This window comes from Equus przewalskii, chromosome 3 (assembly GCF_037783145.1).
Source record: "Equus przewalskii isolate Varuska chromosome 3, EquPr2, whole genome shotgun sequence".
Lineage (NCBI taxonomy): Eukaryota > Metazoa > Chordata > Mammalia > Perissodactyla > Equidae > Equus > Equus przewalskii.
The window spans coordinates 9,563,945-9,571,070 of record NC_091833.1 but is presented as its reverse complement, the minus strand read 5'-3'; the positions used below and the strand labels follow the sequence as shown (position 1 = coordinate 9,571,070).

General features: G+C 57.5%; 1 long non-coding RNA gene across 1 annotated transcript; it reads left to right on the top strand.

The window, feature by feature from the left end:
- Positions 1-1,798: 1,798 nt before the first annotated feature.
- Positions 1,799-2,925, top strand: LOC139082456 (uncharacterized). Its single transcript, XR_011538475.1, has 3 exons — positions 1,799-1,938; positions 2,087-2,113; positions 2,214-2,925. It is a non-coding gene; the product is annotated as an uncharacterized lncRNA (long non-coding RNA).
- The last annotated feature ends 4,201 nt before the right edge of the window (positions 2,926-7,126 follow it).

Below are 7,126 nucleotides of genomic sequence, written 5' to 3'. Positions count from 1 at the left end.
CCTCATCTCCCTTTATGCCGCAGATGCAGAGCTCAGAGGGAGCAAGGAGCTAACCTGAAGCCACACAGCTGGTTAGGGGCAATGCCGCATTCCAGGTCAGCCAGTGTGAGGCCAGAGGCCACCCTCCTGATTAAGACGTCCCTCTGGCCCCTGCCCTCCTCTGCAGACCCCCACCCCCACCCCCACCCCCCAGACCCTGCAGCTCCAGCCGTGGTGAACTCCTTTTTCTGCCACCCAGACCTGCACCTCCCCCAGCCCCCAGCCCTCCAAACCTCAGCCTGTGGGGTTCTTAGAGTGTAAGGGGGTTGTGTGCTTTGCTTCTCCCGCCCCACCAGGTGCTCCTGGAGGGCAGAGTGCCCTGGGCCTAGCCTAGCGGGCATCTTTAAAGAAAAGAAGGCTGGCTGGATGGAAGGAGGGATGGGATAGTAGACGGCTGAAGCCAGAACCGCCCCTCCCCCAGTCCCGCCCCACCTCAATACCTGCAGGACTGGTCCTAGACGGTCTTTGTGCTGGTCAGCTCAGCAGTCGCCCAATGCAGCTGGCCAGGGCCTCCTTACAGGCCTGGGGTGCCCAGACAGGCTGGAGAACAGGCTGGGCCGCAGCTGCCCCACCCAGCCCCTCCCCTGCAGCATGAGACTGGGGGCCCTGGAGCCTGTTGGTGTCCTCGCTTTCCAGCCGAGGTCATTTCTGCCCAGCCTAACTCTTGCCAGGCAGCCCCTGGGCTTCTCTGTCTTGAAATCGATGCCCAGGAGTGAGCCCCCTGTCCCCCAGCCCTCCAGACAAGCTTGGCTTCTAGACCCAGCTGCTTCCTGATTGGCTGTACTTCTGGGAAGTTCCTGCCCCTCTCTGGGCTTTTGTTTCCCCATCCAGAAAATGAGGACAGTAGCAAATGGGTTGTCTAAACCCACATCCAATAGTATGACTTTACTCTTAGTACTAATTTTCTGGCTTTCCCTTTGCTCTGCATCGCAGCCAAGACCCTAGTGCCCTGTCTGCCTGGGGACCCACCAGCTGCCCTGGGCACCCGTCTAGGGCAGTGGGCGGGGGGTTGGATGCAGAGGCAGCACCCAGGGACCAGCTGCGGCTCTCACCCCCACCCCCATCCAGCTCCTCTGCCTGCTAATTGTGGGGTTGCAGGATGCCAGCTGCCTCCCAGGCCCCGGGTGGGCTCCTCCCAATGGAGCAGGAGCTCCCTCCACAGCATCCCACTCCTCCTGCAGCCCCACAGATACAGCTGTGCTGGGGGTGGTCCCCACGGTGCTGGGACCCCCACCCCTCCGGGAGGCAGCCTGAAAAGGTGTCAGCATGAAGACTTCCTCCATGGCTTTCCAATCTCCCAGGCTTCCCCCCATCAGAGAGGAGCACGGGCTCTCCACCACTCAGGAACAGCCATGGCTCCCCATTGCTGGACAAGTCAAGTCTCACCCCACATCGTGGCCCGTGGGTGCTCCAGACTCACCCTTAAGCACGTTCCTCAAGTGGCCTTGCTCTCAGGTCCCTGTTGCTCCAGGATAAAGTCCAGACGGGCCGCTTGCTACGGCCTCTGCCTCCCCCACGGGCTTCCCCAGCATCCTCTCTCTACTTGCCCTCAGCCAGAGCACCAGTGGCCTGGGCAACAGCTCCACAGTGACCGGGGCATGCCTCATCTCTCACATCTGGACTTGAGCTCAGAGGGCAGGGGTCCTGCCTGTGGGAATCTGGATCTCCCGGGAAAGGACAGAGAGCATCATTCAGAGCTCATGCTCACCCCTACCCCCACACCTGCCCCATGGTGTCATTTAACTTTCATCTTCACAACAACCCGGGACGTGGACAACGGCAAGATGAGGACACCCAGGCCCAGAGAGGGAAGGGACCTTCCAGGAGATGATGGGGGACCGGGATTCAATCTAGGCAACTTCAAAGGCCAGGTGTTCTCAGCCACGGCCCTCGGCCCAGGTCTGAGCCCGGTTTCAGGGCAGGGAACTGGTTAGTGTCTGTGGACAGGAGGGAGGTGGGAGGGAAGAGAGAGCCAGTGATGGGGCAAATGACCGTCCTCAAGCCCGCTTCTCACCCAGCGCCCCACTGTGTGCTCTAACTTATGCAGGTCGGAGTCAGGAACCTCATTGCCTAGGTGAGTAAACTGAGGTCCAAAGTGGCTTATCCGAGGGCACCCAGCAATGGTGGGGTCATTATCCTTCACTCCTCTGGCCTCCTCCATTCTCACTCCATAGAGCAGCCAAACGATGTGGATTCACCTACACGCCTAACTAAGCTCCAGCTCCCTGAGCCTCAGTTTCCACATATGAAACGGGTGCTGTGGGGATCAGAAAGGACATTTGTCAAGCCCTCAGCGTGGGGTTCAGCACCCAGCACTACTGTTGTTTTTCCACCTTTGTCCAAGGACACCCGTCACATCTGCGCGGGAGACCAGTTGCCCAGGCAGGAAAAGCGCACTTGTCCACGCTGGGGTGGGAACCTTCATCCAGGATCCGCCTCTGCCTGCGTGGACCATCCCACCCAGCCACACTCCGCCCTCCCTGCCCCCACCCCATCTCAGAAACCTCCACCTGCTCACTCACCCAGTTGCCCACGTATCTTCATTCCAGGATGGAATGGCATTTGGGGGGAGCGCTGGGAGAGCAGAGGCACCTTCGTCTGTTCCTGGACCACCACCTGCTCCCCAACTGCCCCACCCCATTGGCTGATAAATTGGAGTTAGATGCGTAACAGAGTCCCTTGGGAATTTGGCTGGTGGGCATCCCTGATCAGATACAGTTTATCTGATGGCCCGATCCCCGAGGGGTAAACTGAGGAAGCTGCCAAGCTGAGAGGAATAGAGTCACAGAGAAAACAGGTGCCACGCCAGGCAGCCTGCCTCTCTCCTTTCTTTCGATGCTCGTGACAGCCCAGTGAGGTGAACCCGGTTGTTATCCCGCTTTACAGGTGAGGAAACCAAAGTGAAGCCCCTCCGCAGCTTCCTGAGGGCTCACAGCAACTAACCGGCACGATCTGAAAGGGGCCACCGCTCCCCCGGGTGGATGCTGGTCACCAGGGCACCAGCGGCTCCTCGTGGACTTTGAATGTAACTCACGCCCCTTCCCGGCCTCCGGGGCCCCTGGAGATCCGCTGGCGTCTTTTCACAGCTTCGTCCCCACCGTCTCCCCTCGCTCACTGTCTTCCAGCCCGCTGGCCTCCTTCCTGCTCCAACACCCCAAGCCCGTTCCTGCCTCGGGACCTCCAGGCCCGCTGTTGCTTCTGCCCAAAAAGTCTTTCCCTCCTTCCCCTCCTTCCCTGGCTCCTCTAGCCACACAGATGTCCCCTCTCCTGTGTCCATTAATATTGGTCCCAGTCCCTTGATATTGATTTTTCCGAATGGCTTCTTTTTTTAAAATTACCTATTTATTCGCCTGGCTGGTGCTGACTTGCCGCTCCCTCGCTAGCCCGTGAGCTCCCTGAGGGCTAGCATTTGGTCCTAAGTTGTCACCTCGGTCCTGCTAGCACCTGTGCCTGCCACACAGCAGGAGCTCACTAAGCGTTTGAAGAATGAATAAAGGAGTGACTGGACAAGCGAACGAATGAACGACCTTCCGTGCTCTGTCTCAGTCCCAGGGGCTCAGGTCGGTCAAAGGCAGCAGAGATGAAGTTATAAACCAGGGCAGGCAAATGGACTGTGCAAAGTTTTTTGAGAGGAAACTCAAAGATGCAGTGCTATTAAAAATTGATATTTCAATGAGATAATCCCTCTCCTAGGCTTTTAATTGATTGTCTAAAAAGCCTTCCTCTGTTGTTATGCTTCTTTATTTGCAGGGACCATTAATTTTTTTATGGACGATCAAACCCGGATAGAATGGAAGGACCACCGCACACGGCTGATTCCAAAACAGTAACCAAGGCGCCAGGGACGAACGCCTGGGGGTCAACCAGGAGAGGAGACATGGCCGTGGAGCTGGTCTGGGCTCTGGATGCTGGGAGGAGGGGAAGCCCCTGCGTGTCCAGGACACACACGCCCCTGCCCCCCACTCACTGGACAGCCTTCGCAGAAGGAGGAGCAGCAGGAGGTGACAGCTCCCCAAGGGAGCCCGCTGCAGAAGTCAGGACCCCTGGGGTCCTCCCTTGCCCCTGGTGGCCAGTTCCCCTCCACTCCAGGCCTCTTCTCTCCCATCTGTCCCTTGCAGGGTGGGCCTAGAGGTGGACAAAGAAGAGCAGGTGCGTGGGAGTGAGGACCTCTAGGTTCTGCCCCTTCACCTCTCTGGGCCTCTGTTTCCTCGTCCGTCCAGTGGAGGTGACACTGGCTCCGGTCTCCATGGGGAGCTTTACGGCTGCACAGAGCCTGGTGCACAATTGTCAATCTCAGCATTCTCCTGGCTCTGCAGGCAGCCTCACATCTACACGCCTCTCCCCGCTGGGTGACCTTGGCCACCTCCTTTCTCCTCCCTCTGGGATGGCTCTCCATTCATGAATGGGCATCTGTGCTCTCCTGCAAGGCCTGTAGCCGCGGAGGCGTCCTGTGCACACCTGGCAGACAGGTCTCTGGTCATCTGCTCCTCCTCCACTGCATGCTTCCATTCCATCAGCCTGACAGGCAGCCGCGGCGACGAGCCCCTGAGGGTCCTCGGCTGCAGCCGCGATGGGCCAGGGCTGGACTGCTGGGCCCTGGCCCTTTCGTAATTGCCTCGCCCGTGACGGGACTCTCGCACTTCCTCTCTGCCCCTCCATGCTCCCGACACCTCTTTTCTGGAAGGGAGGACTAGCCAAGCAGGGCTGGCTTCACGGACGTGTGGCCTGTGCAGTGACTCAGGGCCCTGTACTTCAAAGGACCCGTGCTTCGATTAATGGTCTGTTGTCACCATCTTGAAATTATTAATAATTTTAAAGGGAGTCCCACATTTCCATTTTGCACCAGGCCCTGCAAATTATGTAGCTGGTTTTGCAGCCAAGAGACAGCTCTGCTTCAGGAAATGGCCAGTGGGTGGGTCCCCAGGGCAGAGCGCCCTGCCTTTAGCCGTCACCATCCCCCCAAAGGACTGGCCTTATCCCCACATCTTCCCCCGCTACCTTGCCCAGGTACCCCAGCTCGGAAGCCCTTGGCTCCCATCTCCTCCCCACGGGGCCTCCAGGGGACAGGCAAATTAGTGACGAGTGACTTCTCCAGGCATTGACTTCTCTACGTCTCAGATCCTGGGGACGGGCTCAGAGGAAGGCCAGGGGGTCCTCAAATCCCTGTGTTTCCCCCAGACGGGTACCACTCGCATCAAGTGGAAGCACGGAGGCCGCAGAGCAGATGAGGTTCAAATTCATTTAAACGATCTGTGGAATTCGTAACAGCCCTCAGTCAACGTGCTTTCTTTTCAGGCAGCGGATATTAAAGGTACAACTGCTTTGACCTCAAGGGCGGGGATGGAGAGCTTTCCTCCATCTACGGCATCCGGCACCCTCGAGGGTAGAAATCCCCGCAGGGCACCCGGGAAAATGCTGCAAGACAAGGACAGTTAACTCTGAGAACTGTGTTCTGAGGAAGTCTGTAAGCGCGCCCGCGCAATATCTAAGTGTGGGGGCAAAGAGCCACATGAGTGCTTCGTGGTGGCATTGTTTACAAAAGCAAAAATAGAGACGGCTCAATGGCCTGCGGCTGGGGCTGGTTAAATAAATGACAGTGCATTTCTCCAGGGGGTTCCGGACCGTCAGGAAAACCAGCCTCGTTCAAGAAGGGGGTGAGTGAAACATCAGACTGAATATGGCTACAGCGTGGGCTTGGTTTCCTCTCTGTGTGTGTGGAAGAAGCGACGGCATGATGTCAGGCTCGGCTCGTTGTTTCTCTTCTTTCTTCTCCCCAACTCTCCAGGCTCCCGGTGGCCAGTCATCGAGGAGTCAGGGACGCTTGACTTTCTGAGCGTCTCTCAGACCTGTCCCCTGCCACCACCCCTCTCACTATCCAAGCTACACTACCTCTGTCCTGTTAGACTTGCCTTCACTTCCTGTCTTGCTCGCCACAATTCCAGTGAGGCCCTCCGTCTATTCTCTAAGGGCTGCCAGAAGGCTTCTTTCAAAATGCATGTTGGATCCTATCCTCTTCCCTGTTTAAAACGCTTGACTGTCTCCCCATTACTCTTAAGATGCCGATCAAACTCTTGAACTGGACTTCAAGACTCTTCACAGCCAGCCTCACTGAGCACCACACTTCCCCTCTTCCTTCTGCATTCCAGGCACTCTGGCCTTCTCCCACACATGATATACAGAACAGGATCTCTTCTGCCACAGGGCCCTTGCACATGCAGTCCCCCAACTCAGAATACTCTCCATCCCCTCTTTACCTAGTTAACTCACACTTTTGCTTTCACCCTAAGAGTCACTTCCTCAGTAAGCCTTCCCAGATGGGTCAAGTCTCCCCAAATCTCTTCTAGCACCACGTAGCCCTTTTCTCTCCCTCACAGCCATTCTCGCAGTTACACCTGCAACTGTGGAGTTCTTAGATCAGTGCCTGTCGCTTTCACTAGAGCATGAATGCCTCAAGGGCACAAGCTGTTCTTATTGACCACTGTGTCCCGGTGCCCAGTGCCTGGCACAGGGTGGGTGCTCAGATGTTTGTTGAATGAATCAGTGAATCAGTGAGGGAGGGAAGGCTGGCCCAAGCACCTGGCCTGCCTTCCCTGCTGGCTGGCACACTTGTCCAGGGAACAGCTTGTCAGACCTGCTGTTAGCATATCCCATGTGTGCTCAGGAAGGCAGCCCATGGCCTGGAGAGAGCCGTGCACTAGGAGGTGGGGTTGAAATTTCACCTCCTTCCTGAGAGCTGCTCTCTGCAGCCCTCGGAAATCGCCCCTGGCCCGGCCTCCTTCGGAGGAAGCAGAGGGAGCAGGGGCCCCATCTCCTTCCTCTCCACCCGCCTCCTGGTCAGTCCTCTTTGATGGGAAGGCTCTCAGGGAGGCTGGTTTGTGTCACTGTCGCGCTGGGGGAGGAAGACAGTTCAGTGCCATGTCTTAACTGGCGGACTGACCTGGATCTCAGTGCTCCCGTGCACGCGGGGGCCTGGGACTCTGGGAAACGCCAGCTTCACATTTGAAAAGAGCTCAGCAATTCCATGGCTGCGGTGGAGCTGCCCGGGTTCTGCGGATTCTCACGGCCCGGATTTCATCTCCTATGGCTC